General features: G+C 40.3%; 1 pseudogene; it reads right to left on the bottom strand.

Annotated features, from left to right (window-relative positions):
- The window catches only part of LOC127440574 (zinc finger protein 850-like), a 57899-nt pseudogene that overhangs the window by 17153 nt on the left and 23979 nt on the right, over window positions 1-16767 (bottom strand).

The following is a 16767-nucleotide window of genomic DNA, read 5'->3' as shown; positions in this document are numbered from 1 at the left end:
AATATGTTTAATTTATATGGCGCCTTTCCAGAGCTCAAGGATGCTTCACAATTTCATTAATTTAACTGATTTTTATATTATCAATGTGCTAAAGCTAAAATAATTGATTAAAATATCTTGAAAATATTTACTTTGTATAAAGTTGATTGTGTATCTTTTTTCTTCCAGTATTAAGAGCAATGTTAGATGAACACACCTGAGGACAAATCTTTAAATTTCAATTCAAATTTAAGTTCCACAGCAGCTGTACAGAAATAAACCGATCAGCCACAACATTAAAACAACTTGCCTAATATTGTGTAGGTCCCCCTCGTGCCGCCAAAACAGAATGTTTCACATTCTGAGATGATATTCTTCTCACCACAATTGTACAGAGTGGTTATCTGAGTTACCGTAGACTTTGTCAGTTTGAACCAGTCTGGCCATTCTCTGTTGACCTCTCTCATCAACAAGGCATTTCTGTCCACAGAACTGCTCCTCGCTGGATGTTTTTTTGTTTTTGGCACCATTGAGTCAATTCAGTTGTAAATCCCAGGAGATCAGCAGTTACAGAAATACTCAAAACAGCCCATCTGGCACCAACAATTATGCCACGGTTGAAATCACTGAGATCACATTTTTTTCCTCATTCTGATGGCTGATGTGAACATTAACTGAAACTCCCGTATCTGCATGATTTTATGCACTGCTGCCACACGATTGGCTGATTAGATAATCATATGGATGATTGTTGGTGCCAGATGGGCTGGTTTGAGTATTTCTGTAATTGCTGATCTCCTGGGTTTTTACGCACCACAGTCTCTAGAATTTACTCCGAATGGTGCCAAAAACAAAAAACATCCAGTGGGCGGCAGTTCTGCGGATGGAAATGCCTCGTTGATGAGAGAGGTCAACAGAGAATGACCAGACTGGTTCAAACTGGTGACAAAGTCTACGGTAACTCAGATAACCGCTCTGTACAATTGTGGTGAGAAGAATATAATCTCAGAATGCTATTCTGAGATGCAGGTTGGTGCTGTTTTGGCGGCACAAGTGGGACCTACACAGTATTAGGCAGGTGGTTTTAATGTTGTGGCTCATGGGGGTATAGTCTTAAACGGTGTTTAATATGGGCTGGAATGGCGTCACCGCAAATTCATTTTTTTATGCTCTAGTCCTGTTTCTGTTTGATCCATTTCACATATTCAGTTTCTATATAGTAAGTGTATTTGTTCCAAAATAAATAATTTCTCTTTATGTTGCAAAGTAAGAGAGAGAAAAAAATAACTGAGTTAAGTTATGATTGAGTTATGATTCATTTTTATTTCTTACTGTTAAACAATGGCTGTCAACAGAATAAAATAATTTTACATTTACGCATTTGGCAGACACTTTTATCCAAAGTTACATGCAGTGCATTCAAGGTATACATACAATGACCCTAGTCTTGCTAGCAGCATGTTCTACCAAATAAGCTACAAGAACATTTTGATTGGTCTATTCATTAATCTCACATTTTCTGACCAATCTTTTGCAAGCAAAATTTACAGGAACAGTAACAATGTTAAATTCTGTAAATGTTTAATTTCATTCAGTATGTTACTTTATAAGTTAACAACAATTGCTATTGCTAATTGGTTTTAAAAAAGGCACATTCTTTGCTTATCTACAAATTGCCAATAGTTTACAGTGGCAAAAAAAGTATGTGAACCCTTTGGAATTACTTGCATTTATGTATAAATTTGGTATGATCTTCAAGTTACAATAATGAATAAACACCATCTGTTTTAACTAATAACACAAATTATTGTATTGTTCTTGTATATATATTGAATACATCATTCAAACATTCACAGTGTAGGTTGGAAAAAGTATGTGAACCCCTGGCTAATGATGTCAACAAAAGCTAATAAGATTCAGGAGTTGGCATACCTGGCATCCAATTAATGAAACGAGATTGGAGGTGTGGGTTAGAGCTACCTTGAATTATAAAAAGCACTCAAACATTTTGAGTTTGCTATTCACAAGAAGCATCTACTAAAGTGGCCTGTGCCTTCCAAAAAAGAGATCTCAGAAGGCCGATGATCAAGAATTGTTGCATTGCATGAAGCTGGAAAGCGTTACAAAGTCATCTCGAAGAGCTTAGATATTCATCTGTCCACAGTTAGACAAATTTTCTATAAATGGAGATGATTTAGTACTGTGGCTACTCTCCCTAGAAGTGTCCGACCAGCCAAGATGACTCAAAGGGCACACCGCAGAATGCTCAATGAGGTAAAAAAGAACCATAGAGTGACAGCAAAAGACTTGGAACTGGTTAACATCTCTGTCTACTATACAAAAACATTAAACAGGCATGGTGTCCACGGCAGGACACCACGAAGGAAGCTGCTGCTTTCCAGCAAAAATATTGCTGCATGCCTTAAGTTTGCCAAAGACCACCTTGACACTCCACAACGCTACTGGAAAAATGTTTTGTTGACTGATGAAACTAAGGTTGAATTGTTTGGGAAGAACAGGAGTATTTCTTATGGGGTAAAAAGGGCACCACATACCAACATGAAAACATCATCCCAACGGTGAAGTAAAGTATGGAGTATCATTATTTGGGGCTGGTTTGCTGCTGCTTTACTGCTTCGGGGTCTGGACTGTCTGCCATCACTGAGGGAAAAATGAATTACCAAGTTTATCAAGATATCCTACAGGATAATATCATAGTGGCTGTACAACAGCTGAAACTCAGCAGAAGTTGGGTGATTCAGCAGAACAATGACCCTAAACATCGAAGTACAGTTGAAGTCAGAAATGTACATACACTTTGGTTGAAGTCATTAAACTAATTTTTCAACCACTCCAGATATTTCATATTAGCAAACTATAGTTCTGACAAGTCGTTTAGGACGTGTACTTTGTGCATGACACAAGTAATTTTTCCAACAATTGTTTACAGACAGATTGTTTCACTTTTAATTGAATATCACAATTCCAGTGGGGCTGACTGGCCATAGGAAGAAACGGGAATTTTCCCGGTGGGCCGGCCGCAAAACAGCAGAACGGTGGCGAACGGGCCGTGACAGGCTGAGAAGGGCCGCAAAACGGCACCACGACATGCAGAAAAAGCAACAAGCTCAACAACTTGCGAAAAAACCGTCATAAAAATGGCAGACTGCAGTTTGCAAGTGCACATGGGGACAAAGATCTTTTTGGAGAAATGGTCTGATGAAACAAAAAGTTAACTGTTTGGCCATAATGAACATAGTTATGTTTGGAGGAAAAAGGGTAAGGCTTGCAAGCCGAAGAACACAATCCCAACCGTGAGGCATGGGGGTGGCAGCATCATGTTGTGGGGGTGCTTTGCTGCATGAGGGACTGGTGCACTTCACAAAATAGATGGCATCATGAGGAAGGAAAATTATGTGGATATATTGAAGCAACATCTCAAGACAACAGCCAGGAAGTTAAAGCTCAGTCGCAAATGGGTCTTCCAAATAGACAATGACCCCAAGCATACCTCCAAAGTTGTGGTAAAATGGCTCAAGGACAACAAAGTCAAGGTATTGGAGTGGCCATCACAAAGCCCTGACCTCAATCCAATAGAAAATTTGAGGGCAGAACTAAAAAAGCATGTGAGAGCAAGGAGGCCTACAAACCTGACTCAGTTACACCAGTTCTGTCCGGAGGAATGAGCCAAAATTCCAGCAACTTATTGTGAGAAGCTTTTTGAAGGCTACCCAAAATGTTTGACCCAATTTAAACAATATAAAGGCAATGCTACCAAATATTAACAAAGTGTGTAAACTTCTGAACCATTGGGAATGTGATGAAAGAAAGAAATGCTGAAATAAACCTCACAAGATCTATTCACACCAGATATCCTTAGAATATGGCTGAGCTGAAGCAGTTTATGCATGAGAGGGTTATTGACATGATATCTGGTCAAAGATGTTCAGTGATTCTTGCTGTATGGCTAAAGAAATGTTAAAAGAATGACGGTAAAACTTCCCACATCTTGTCTTTTACTATCTACTGCTACTTCTTTCAACAATGTAATTTATATGTTTCTATACAGGAAAATATTTAGCATAGCAAAATTGTAACCATATTTTTGATGCAATCTAAATGTGTAACATCAAAATTAACATTACCATTTAATTACACATGGTTTGGAGGAGAAAAAGGTTTATTAACAGTACTGTATGAAAAGATTACATATTTTAAATGGTTACAGAACATAACATTATCACAGTTAGTTTGTATGAATTATAAAGTTGAAGCTGGTATGCATATGGAATACTACTTAGTGTTTCCACAATAATTATAACTAAATGTCCTTTTTCTAGATTGCAAGTGCTGATGAATTTTGAAAATGCTGCTGTCTGCAAACCTCTTGGCACACCGAGACACATTGGTGTCAATCCTCTCCAGAATGAATTTTCATATGCCTTTTTAGGCTTATTTGAACTTTGTAACGCTTTCCACACTGATCACATGTAAAAGGCTTTTCTCCAGTGTGAGTTCTTATGTGATTCTTAAGGTGTCCTTTACATGTGAAACTCTTTCCACACTGAGTGCATGTGAAAGGTTTCTCTCCAGTGTGAGTTCTCATGTGATCATTAAGGCTTCCTTTATGTAAGAAACTCTTTCCACACTGAGTGCATGTGGAAGGCTTTTCTCCAGTGTGAACTCTTATGTGAGTCTGAAAGTTTCCTTTATGTGTGAAACTCTTTCCACACTCAGGGCACACGTAAGGCTTCTCTCCAGTGTGAACTCTCATGTGACGCTTCAGGTATGCTTTATCTTTGAAACTCTTTCCACAATGAAGACATGTGTAAGGCTTCTCTCCAGTGTGAGTTTTTATGTGAGACTGAAGGATTACTTTACGAGTGAAACTCATCCCACACAGATGGCATGCAAAAGGCTTTTCTCCAGTGTGAATTCTCATGTGACACTTCAGGTTTTCTTTATTTGTATAACCCTTTCCACACTGAGGGCAAGTAAAACAACTCTCTTCAGTGTGAACTCTTATGTGAATCTTCAGGTTTCCTTTATGTGAGAAACTCTTTCCGCAGTGGTGGCATGTGAAAGGCTTCTCTCCGGTGTGAACTCTCATGTGTTCATTAAGGCTTCCTTTATGAGTGAAACCCTTTTCACACAAATGACATGTGAAAGGCTTCTCTCCAGTGTGGACCGTTATGTGTTTCTTAAGGTATCCTAAACGTGTGAAACTCTTTTCACACTGAGGGCAGATAAAAGATTTTTCGGATCCTGTTTTTTGAGTTATTTTTTGTGTGAATTGCTTTTCAGTCTGTGTGCAATTAACAGATTTTTCTGCAGTTACAACATTCTGAGGTTTTTGACACGGATGTCCCTCCGTCTCTTCATTCATTTCTTGACTTTTCTCTTTCATTTCCATCAGGTCTAAAAGGAACAGATTAAATAGTAAACAATCAATTTTATAGAAACGTAAAATGAGATTCAGTGCATGCACAATTATTAGGCAAGTCATTATTCTTATATATTATTTCCAGGCATATATTTCCAAATTCAAAACAATATCAACCTGAATAAATGCTAAGTATAAATCTCTTCAGGTGATATCTAATCCTTCATAGCTTAAAGCTACCAATACCCTGTGCATAATTATATGTGGATAATTAATAGGCAGATTTTTTCCACTGATAAAATGGGCCAAAAAAATGAAATAAAAATCTAACTGACACAGAAAAGTCCAAATTAAAAGAACCCTAACAGAAGGATGCGTTTTCCATACAATTGTTAGAGGTGTGACCACCAGACACTGAAATATTTATATAATAGCCAGCAGGTTTGCATTTGTTGAAAAAATGGTGACAAGAAATTACTTTTTTTTTTTTTTCTTTTAAAAGGACCTATATATATCTAATTTTTAAGGACCTATACACATATATATATATATATATATATATATATATATATATATATATATATATATATATATATATACATACACACACACACACACAGTGCATTCAGAAAGTATTCAGACCCCTTCATTTTTTTCACATTTTGTTATGTTGCAGCCTTATGCTAAAATGCTTTAAATATTTTTGTACATCAATCTGCACTCCATACCCCATAATGGCAAAGCAAAAACCAGATTTATGATAACTTTGCAAATTTATTAAAAAAGAAAAAACTGAAATATCAAATTGACATACAACGATCAGCCACAACATTAAAACCACCTGCCTAATATCAAGTCGGTCCCCCTCTTGCCGCCAAAACAGCTCTGACCCATCGAGGCATGGACTCCACAAGACCTCTGAAGGTGTCCTGTGGTATCTGGCACCAAGACGTTAGCAGCAGATCTTTTAAGTCTTGTAAGTTGCGAGTTGGGGCCTCCATGGATCAGACTTGTTGGTCCAGCACATTCCATAGATGCTCAATCAGATTGAGATCTGGGGAATTTGGAGGCCAAGTCAACACCTTGAACTCTTTGTCATGTTCCTCAAACCATTCCTGGACAAGTTTTGCAGTGTGGCAGGGAGAATTATCCTGCTGAGAGAGGCCACTGCCATCAGGGAATACTGTTGCCATGAAGGGGTGTACATGGTCTACAACAATCTTTAGGTAGGTGGTATTTGTCAAAGTAACATCCACATGAATGCCAGGACCCAAGGTTTCCAACAGAACAATGCTCAGAGCATCACACTGCCTCCGCCAGCCTGCCTTCTTTCCATGGTGCATCCTGCTGCCATCTCTTCCCGAGGTAAAGGACGCACACGCACATGATCCACATAATCTAAAAGAAAACATGATTCATCAGACCAGGACACCTTCTTCCATTGCCCCATGGTCCAGTTCTGACACTCACGTGCCCATTGTAGGTGCTTTCAGCGGTGGACAGGGATCAGCATGGACACTCTAACCAATCTGCAGCTACGCAGCAAGCTGTGATGCACAATGTGTTCGGACACCTTTCTATCATGGCCAGCCTTAAGTTTTTCAGCAACTTGTGCTACAGTAGCTCTTTTGTGGGATCAGACCAGATGGGCTAGCCTACGCTCCCCTTTCGCATCAATTAGCCTTGGGCGCCCATGACCCAATGGCCGGTTCACTGGTTGTCCTTCCTTGGACCACTTTTGGTAGGTACTAACCACGGCATACCGGGAACACCCCACAAGACCTGCCGTTTAAGAGATGCTCTGACCCAGTCGTCTAGCCATCACAATTTGCCTTTGTCAAAGTCGCTCTGATCCTTAAGTATTGACACTGACTACCACCCCTGGAGTCGCAAGTTCAAATCCAGGGTGTGCTGAGTGACTCCAGCCAGGTCTACTAAGCAACCAAATTGGCCCAGTTGCTAGGGAGGGTAGAGTCATATTGGGTAACCTCCTCGTGGTCGCGATTAGGGGTTCTCGCTCTCAATGGGGCGCGTGGTAAGTTGTGCGTGGATCGTGGAGAGTAGCATTAGCCTCCCATTCTGTTATTCTCTGCGGTGTCATGCACAGCAAGCCATGTGATAAGATGCGTGGATTGACTGTCTCAGAAGCAAAAAAAAAAAAGGTTGCCCATTTTTCCTGTTTCCAACCCATGAACTTCATGAACTGACTGTTAGGGGGCCTGGGTAGCTCAGCGAGTAAAGACACTGACTACCAAGCCTGGAGTCGCAAGTTTGAATCCAGTGCATGCTGAGTGACTCTAGCCTGGTCTCCTAAGCTACCACATTGGTCCGGCTGCTAGGGAGGGTAGAGTCACATGGGGTAACCTCCTTGCCATAATGTGGTTCTCGCTCACGGTGGGGCATGTGGTGAGTTGTGCATGGATGTAGCAGAGAATAGCGTGAATATGTTGCTATGTCTCCGCAGTAACACGCTCAACAAGCCACGTGATAAGATGCACGGATTGAAAGTCTCAGATGCGGAGGCAACTGAGATTCATCCTCCGCCACCCGGATTGAGGCGAGTCACTACGCCACCACAAAGACTTAGAGTGCATTGGGAATTGGGCATTCCAAATTGGGGAGAAAAGGAAAAAAAACAAAAAACAAAAGAACTGACTGTTCTATTGATTCTGTATATGTGTGTTCTGCTATGTATATTTAATGGTTGAAACAATAAAAAATGTTAATAAAAATAAAAACAAGAAAAAAAAAAAAACTGACTGTTCACTTACTACCTAATATATCCCACCCCTTGACAGGTGCCACTGTAATGAGATAATAAATGTTAATAAATTCACTTCACCTGTCAGTGGTTTTAATGTTGTGGCTAATCAGTGTAAGTATTCGGACCCTTATCTCAGTACTTATTTGAAGCACCTTTGGCACCTATTACAGCCTCAAGTCCTTTTGGGTATGATGCGACAAGCTTTGCACACATGGATTTGGGAATTTTCTGGATTTTGAGGATATCCTCTCGAGCTTTGTCAGGTTGGATGGGGACCGAACAGCCATTTTCAGGTCTCTCCAGAGATGTTCGATTGGGTTCAAGTCCAGGCTCTGGCTGGGCCACTCAAGGACATTCACAGAGTTGTCCCTTAGCCATTCTTGCGGTGTCTTGACTGTGTGCTTATGGTCAACGTCCTGTTGGTAGTTGAACCTTCGGCCCAGTCTGAGGTCCTAAGCTCTCTGGACCAGGTTTTAATTAAGGATATCTCTGTATTTTGCTGCGTTCAGCATTTCTTCAACCCTGACCAGTCTCTGCCACTGAAATACACCCCCACAGCATGATGCTACCACCACCATGCTTCACCATTGGGATGGTATTGCGCAGGTGATAAGTGGTGCCTGGTTTCCTCCAGACATGACGCATGGAATTGAGGCCAGACAGTTCAATCTTAGTTTCATCAGACCAGAGAATCTTGTTTCTCACAGTCTGAGAGTCCTTTAGGTGCTTTCATGTGTCTTGCACTGAGGAGAGGCTTCCTTCTGGCCACTCTGCCATAAAGCTCAGATCGGTGGAGTGTTGCAGTGATGGTTGTATTTCTGCAAGTTTCTCCCATCTCCACACATAATCTCTGGAGCTCAACCAGAGTGACCATCAGGTTCTTGGTCACCTCTCTTAACAAGGCCCTTCACCCCTGATTGCTCAGTTTGGCTGAGCAGCCAGCTCCAGGAAGTGTCCAGGTTGTTCCAAACTTCTTCCATTTAAGAATTATGGAGGCCACTGTGCTCTTGGGAACCTTCAATGCAGCCAAATGTTTTTTTTTTTTTTTTTAAGCCTTCCCCAGATCTGTGCCTTGACACAATCCTGTCTCTGAGCTCTGCAGGCAGTTCCTTTGACCTCATGGCTTGGTTTTTGCTCTGATATGCATTTTCAGCTGTGAGACCTTATATAGACAGGTATATGCCTTTCCAAATCATGTCCAATCAATTGAATTTGCCACAGGTGGACTCCAATCAAAGTGTACAAACATCTCAAAGATGATCCAGAGAAACTAGATGCACCTTAGCTAAATTTCAAGTGTCATAGCAAAGGATCTGAATATTTATGTCAATGTGTTCTTTCAGTTTTTTCTTTTTAATAAATTTGCAGTGTTAAAAAAATCTGTTTTTTCTTTGTCCTTATGGGGTATGGCGTGTAGATTGAAGTGAAAAAAATAAAGCATTTTAGCATAAGGCTGCAACATAACAAAATGTGAAAGAAATTAAGGGGTCTAAATACTTTTTGAATGCACTGTATTTATACAGTATATAATAATAATGGTCATAATATTCATGTAAAAGCTTATAGGAATAAATGATGTGTCCTTATCAAAATAGCTGTACCTTTGGCTTTCCAATTAAATCCTGAATGGAAAACCTGCCTGCCCGTGACCTTAAATTTTTTTTAGGACTTGAGTTTTTAAGATGAGTTTCCAGCAGAAAACAGATACTGGCTTAAAGATAAGTGGGAGAATGATACATTTTACCCTGTAATTTAAGTCTTTCACATTCCAGCCAATTTAAGTTAACCTTGTACAACCACCCCTCGTCCAGTGCTAGACTTGACCAGTTGACATAGACTTGTTGATGTTGAAAATTAAAACAAAGAGTTTTCTGTGGAGAACGAGAGATGCAAAAACTTGAATAGAGAACTATGAATGGTACACAGCAAAAACAAACAAAAACGCAAATAACTCCTATTCTCCCACTTTGCCTGGAGTGGACATAGCAGCCTAAACTCAAAGCTTTCCTATCTGCATTAAGCATTAGAGCTAGGTACTGATGAAGGAAAACGTACTGGTTATGATTATAATCCTGGTTCCTTGAAAGCATGGAACGAGATTCTGCATCATAATCTGATGCTATGAGAAACTGCTCCCAGGAGTGACAATCTCTGACACTTTAAAAAAAAAAAAAAAAAAAAAAAAAAAAAAAAAAAATCACACAAATGTATTGGTAGATGGCACTTGACGCTCCATTCCTGATGCACGCATTATCTTGGGCAGTAACCGGAGCACAGCACCATTTCATCAGGATTTTTGATTGAAGGTTTGAGAGCCCATCTCTCAGTACCTAAACAGCGAGAAATCCGTAGTGCGGTGAGCATATGCAGAATCTTGATCCCTCCTTTCAGGGAACCAGGGTTACAGTCATAACCAGCATGCAGCGAGCACAATGGTGTCGACAACTCAGGGAGAAAGTCTTTGCTTGGAGATGGCCTAACCTTCTGAGCAGTCTCCAAATTAGACAAAGAGCTGATCCGTCAGCCTGAATAGACTCGTTTGGTCAATATACATGTGTAGCACCCTCACAGGCCAGATTAATGAGAAAGCATGTAACAACCTGAGCCCTGAAGGAAGTGGCATCACACTGGGAGGAACACCAGTCAGTGAAAACTCGTCACTTCAAGGTATAACCACTTAGTTGAGGGGGCTCTACTGTGTGTCAATCAGTGGCTTTTTTTTCCATCTGTGTCAGACAAACTCCGTTCAGGGGCCAGACATGACGATTCCACAGCTCTGGCCGGGGATGCCAAATTGTGCCTTGTGCCTGATCTCGTCCAAATGAAATTTTCCATGGGGGGTGGGGTGCACTAGGAACCAAGGGTGGTTGAGCCACTCCGTTGCAACCAACAACATGGTTTCCCTGTCTTCCTGAATTTTGCTCAACACTTGGGGTAGCAAACGAATGGGAGGGAACACATATTTGCATTACGCTGGCCATTTGCGGGCTAGGATGTCCAAGCCTAGCGGAGCCTGATTCATGGAGTACCAGAGGCAACAGTGTGTGGTCTCTAGGAACAGGAAAAGCTTCTGACACCAGAGGAGAAGCTGACATATCAGGTTCAACATAAGCCATGACCGAACTCCTCCCTGGCATTTAATGAACGCCACAACCGAAGTGTTAAGACGTAAGCCAAGAATTTTGAGGCACTCTCGAGTTGACCCAACACTGAAGATGCCTCATACCTAATGGGGTGACAGCAGCCGCAATCAACACCAAGACCTGCCTGTTTAAGCTGCAAAGTTATCCCTAGTTTGAAGCTTGTTAAGCATCGGAAAATAGACTTGAGTGCGTTCGTCAGTCAGACGCACTGACATGGTCACCGAGTTGAGTTTAATTCACAGGAAGATAACTTGACTATTGGGCACCAATACACACTTTGGCCACTTGATTTTAAGGCCAAAATGCTTCAAATGTGCAAGAAACAGGTCCATGTGCTCGCATACATGTGCCTCTGACAGGGCTAAAAGCAACCAGTCGTCATGGTAATTGAGAACATGTATGCCGCTCAGCCTCAGAGGAGCTAGCATCGCATCAACCCATTTTGTGAATGTGCGAGGAACTAGGAAAAAGCTGAAGGGCAGGACTTTAAAATGGTATGCAGTGCCCTCGAAAGTGAATCTCAAGAATGGCCTGTAACGAGGGGCTGTCTGCTCATGAAAGTATGCTTCTTTCAGGTTGATCGCCACAAACTAGTCCAGATGACGAATGTGACGAATGCCCATCTGTGCTGGAAAGTGCTGCTTCTATGTCCCAGAGTTTTCAGATTGCTTAGAGAGACTAATTTTAAGTATAGAAACGGCTGGACAAAGCTCTGTCATAAACCCTGAGCGCAAGGCAGATACTTCTGTGTGGATGGTGGAGGTGATTATGTCTAAAAGGTAGCTGAAGTTAATCCCCTTAAGCTGCCGTTAGTTCTACCAGTGACAATGCTATCATCGCTGTCTGTCAATGCTTTTAAAGTATTCTCTTTTGATCTCTACAGTTCCACGTCTTTGTCTACTGATGAAGATATTAGGAACTTTGTGGAACCATTAGATTTCCCTAAACTGACGACTGAGCTAAAAAATTCTCTTGATTCTAAGATAACCTTGGAGGAGCTTGATGAGGTAATTAAGGCCTTGCCTATAGGCAAGGCTCCGGGGCCTGACGGCTTTTCCGAGTTTTTCAAATCTTGTGCTACAGAACTGGCTCCACTTTTGTTAGAAGTTTATACGGAATCATTAAAGAACGGAAAGCTTCTTCCAACCATGACGCAAGCTCAGATCAGTCTGATTGTTAAAAAGGACAAAGATCCAAGCAAGTGTAAAAGTTACCACCCAATTTCCCTGATCCAGTTAGATGTAAAAATTGTGTCCAAAATTCTGGCTAATCGATTAAGTTACGACATCACTTATACATATAGATCAGGTGGGGTTTATTCGAGGCCGTAGCTCTTCTGATAATATTAGGCGTCTCATCAATATCATGTGGTCAGTAGCGAATGATCAATCTCCGGTCGCTGCCATCTCACTTGACGCCGAAAAGGCATTTGATATGGTAGAATGGGATTATCTTTTTAAGATTTTGGAAATGTATATGTTTCGGGAGTACATTTATTGGTTGGATTAAGTTACTTTATAGACACCCTGTGGCAGCGGTGCAAACAAACGGGTTAATTTCAGATTATTTTACTCTAGATAGGGGCACCCGGCAGGGTTGCCCTGTTTCCCCATTATTGTTCTGTCTTGCCCTGGAACCATTAGCAGCTGCAATAAGAAAGGAGAATGATTTTCCAGGGGTGATTGCGGGAGGTATGGCGCATAAGCTTTTGCTTTACGCAGATGATATTTTATTATTCGTCTCCGACCCCATTAGATCTATGCCTTGCCTCCACAGAATTATTAACTCCTTTTCCAAATTCTCAGGATACAAAGTCAACTGGTCTAAATCTGAAGCTTTGACAGTGTACTGTCCAGTAACGACCTTCCAGCCGGGTGCCTTCCAGTGGCCCAAACAGCGAATTAATTATTTGGGAATTTTATTCCCAGCAAATTTGTCTGATTTAGTCAGAGTTCATTTTGATCCCTTCAACTACCTGCTACAGTCTCTCCCTGTAGATGTCCCCTTCTCTTATTTCAAGAAATTTGATAGCATAGCAAAGTCCTTCATTTGGAATGGTAAGCGTCCCAGGTTAAATTTCAATAAGTTACATAGGACGATTGACAAAGTTGGGTTAGGCCTACCCAAGATTTTGTTTTATTATTATGCATTCGGTCTTAGACATTTGGCTCATTGGTCACTTCCACCTGAGAGAGCCCCTCCCTGGTTTTGTATCGAAAAGGAAGTTCTTGCCCCATCTCGCCACTGCAAAGCCTTTCGATTAATCTAGCCGGAGAGGTTAAATCGCACCCCGTTATTTTGCATTTGCACTTGATATGGACAAAAGTGTCCAGAGTGTTTAATTCTGATATTTCTTTAAACGTATCCTCGAGCATATGGCTGAACCCTAAACTATGTATTAATAAGTCCCCTTTCTTTTGGTCAGATTAGATTGTGAGGGGGGTTAATACACTTGGTGACCTATATGAGAGTGGAGTATTGAGATCTTTTGAAAATTTGATTCAACATTTTGGGATTCCCAGATCTCAATTTTATAAGTATTTACAGCTGCACCACCTGCTCTGCACTGTTTTTGGGAGTAGCATACACCCCCCTATAGTGGCAGATACTCTGGGAGTGGTGATTACTGCTTTTGGGAAGGGTCATGAGGCATCAGTGTATTACTCCCTGCTAATTCAGAGTCTGGGGGATGGAGCTTTAAATTCTCTCAAAAGATTATGGGAGGAAGATTTAAATTTGTTATTGGAGGAGGGAGTGTGGGCTAGGATTCTAAAAAACATCAAGTCTGCATCTAGAGATACAAGGGTTCGCCTTATTTAAGATTTTACATAGATTTTATTGGACCCCCTCTAGATTGTATAGGCTTGGTCTTAAGGACACACCCATCTGATGGTGATGCCATTCTGAAGATGGAGACACCACCCATGATTTTTGGGGGTGTCATAAGATCCAAGAATTTTGGCTGGAGTTGCAAAGTTTTGTGTGTGATGTGTTGGGTACTCAGGTCTCGTTCTGCCCCAGACTCTGTATTTTGGGAGATAGGGAGGTCATGGATTTGGAGGATAAGTACATGAAGGACTGTGTTTTGACCAGTGTGATGATTGGTAGGCAGGTTATTTTGAGGAGTTGGAAGTCGGATGGAGCACCCTTGTTCCCGGAGTGGTGCGCAGAGATGGGGAGGGTGGCTGCCTTCGAGGAGGGGTCAAGCATAAGGATGGGGGTTAGGGAATCTTACAATAAGAAATGGGGCAATTATTTAGCATTTTTGGGGGAATCTTGAGGAGGGGCGGTGGAAGGAGTAATTTAGAGTTTTTTTTTTTTTTTATATATATATTTAGTTTTGTGTTTTTTTCTGTGTGTGTGTCTATATTATATTGACCACAGGGGTGTTCATGGGGGGTCAGGGTGGGGTGGGAGTTTGGTAGGGGGAGGGGATATAGTGGGGGTTTAATGTTTAAACTGTTTGATTCAATATACATATATGTTGTTGTATTATGTTAATTTATGAATCAATAAAAATGTTAATAATAAAAAAAAAATAAAATAAAAAAAAACCTTGTGCACTGTTTGTTTGTGAGTCAGACTTGTGAAGTTCGTAGGTCAAAAGCGACCTGAACATACATGTGTAATATTTTCCTTTTTGTTTTTAAAGATATGTAATAACACTTAATATTTTATGGCATTTAGACCATATTTAGTTAGAAATTAAATTGCACATTTCTTCACTTCAATAATAAAAAAATAAAAAAATTATTATTACATGAAATAACTGTCGCCAGTAGATGACTTAAGGGCTCCATGCACTGGCTGATCTATATAATTTCATGTTCTAACAAACTTAATTTCTAGATAAAGTATTATCACAAGTTATGCATTGGATATACAGTATATTTAGGAACTACAAAAAAATTTTAGTTGTCAAATTGTGAAAATTCTTCAAAACCAATTGTGTTGAAGTGTTAGAGCTCTTAAATTGGTCAGATGATGTTGAAATTCAAATCTAGTTATGTGCGCATGTTTGTGTAATGAAAAAAATCAATCTCTGTATTTTAGTATTTCCCATTCATTTCCTATGGTGGGTCAAAAATTACCCTGAACATCACACGTGTTGCTTTTCTTTTTCTTTTTCACAAGCCCTTAGACTTATCAAATCAAGTCCAGATTTTTTGTGCGTGTTCAGATAGCTAGTGGAGGAAACGTCACCAAGTCTTGTACAACTCAGATAAAAAAAAAAAATCCCTTTTTTTTTTTTTTAAAGAAAAAAAAAAAAACAATAGGGTCCAAAATGACCCAAACAGTGCACAAGGGTTAAAATAGGGCCCTGTATCCCTCACAGCCTTGTTGTCATTCCTGGCAAAAAATAAAGATGGCGCTACGATTAATAAGGTCCATTATTTTAAAGCCAAAGTACGTCATGAGGCTCAGTGCAAATAGTCCATTGAAGACTGTGCATCAGCACAAGTGATGGGGATTTAGATTAATCCCAGTGAAAGTCTTTTGGATCCGTTCACCAAAAAACTTCATTCAGATTTGTTCACTGATTCGTTCATTGACCATTTCTGCAAATTACACCTTTGCATCAGTAGATGGCGACAAATGAGCATCTTTTACGTTTTGAACGAGTCCTTACACTGAACCAAAAACACAGAGTAACTTATGACTGAAAGAAGCTTAATTGTCCTTTGTTAAAATTGTCATGTCTACAAATCTAAGAGACCTCAGTAGGGTGTGTAAGCATCATACGCGCTTCCCCACAAATGACAACAATCATACTGCTGTGTATGACTTATTATAAAGCAATACAATAAAGTGATACTAAAAAATAATTGAGTTTTAATAACATCTTAATATCATTGTAATGTTTGATCATCAATCACTTTTATTTATAATACATCAGGGCCCCGATCTTGTTGAACAAGATAGATGAACTGAACAAACTGTTCTGTTGCTCCTCTAGTTCAGCCTTTCAACAGATCATCGTTCACGAATGAGATGCCCGACTCATTCATTCCATTTGCGAACGAGTTTATCAGTACATTCAGTCCATTCATGAGCAAGATGTCTCATCTCGTTTAGACTCAAATGACTGACTGGCTCAGTGTAGGGGCGTATTCGTTCTGTGGGTCAAACCAATGATATGCTCCTTCACGGCCTGTGCTATTGGCTGCATTTTATATTATGCAGCTGCCTGAGGCTAATGATCTGAGCGCGTAATATTACTAATATAACTAATTGCACTTTTGGATGATTCCAAATGTGCTTGGGCACTAAAAGTTACAATCCAAATCTACAGTAACCTCATAATAACAGGTTTATGTGGACAGATGAGTGTCTTCTTGCAGTGTTCCAACAAATTAAAGGCTTAAAGGGATAGTTTACCCCAAAATAAAAATTCAGTCATTGTTTACTCACCCCTGTGTTGTTAAACACCATTTGGCTTTCTTTCTTTTCTTAACACCAAGCGAGAAACTGTGAAAATCTTACGCTCAGTCATGTCA

This window comes from Myxocyprinus asiaticus, chromosome 5, assembly GCF_019703515.2.
Source record: "Myxocyprinus asiaticus isolate MX2 ecotype Aquarium Trade chromosome 5, UBuf_Myxa_2, whole genome shotgun sequence".
Classification (NCBI taxonomy): Eukaryota; Metazoa; Chordata; class Actinopteri; order Cypriniformes; family Catostomidae; genus Myxocyprinus; species Myxocyprinus asiaticus.
Note: the sequence above shows the minus strand (reverse complement) of the source record. Positions and strands in the feature narration are given on the sequence as shown.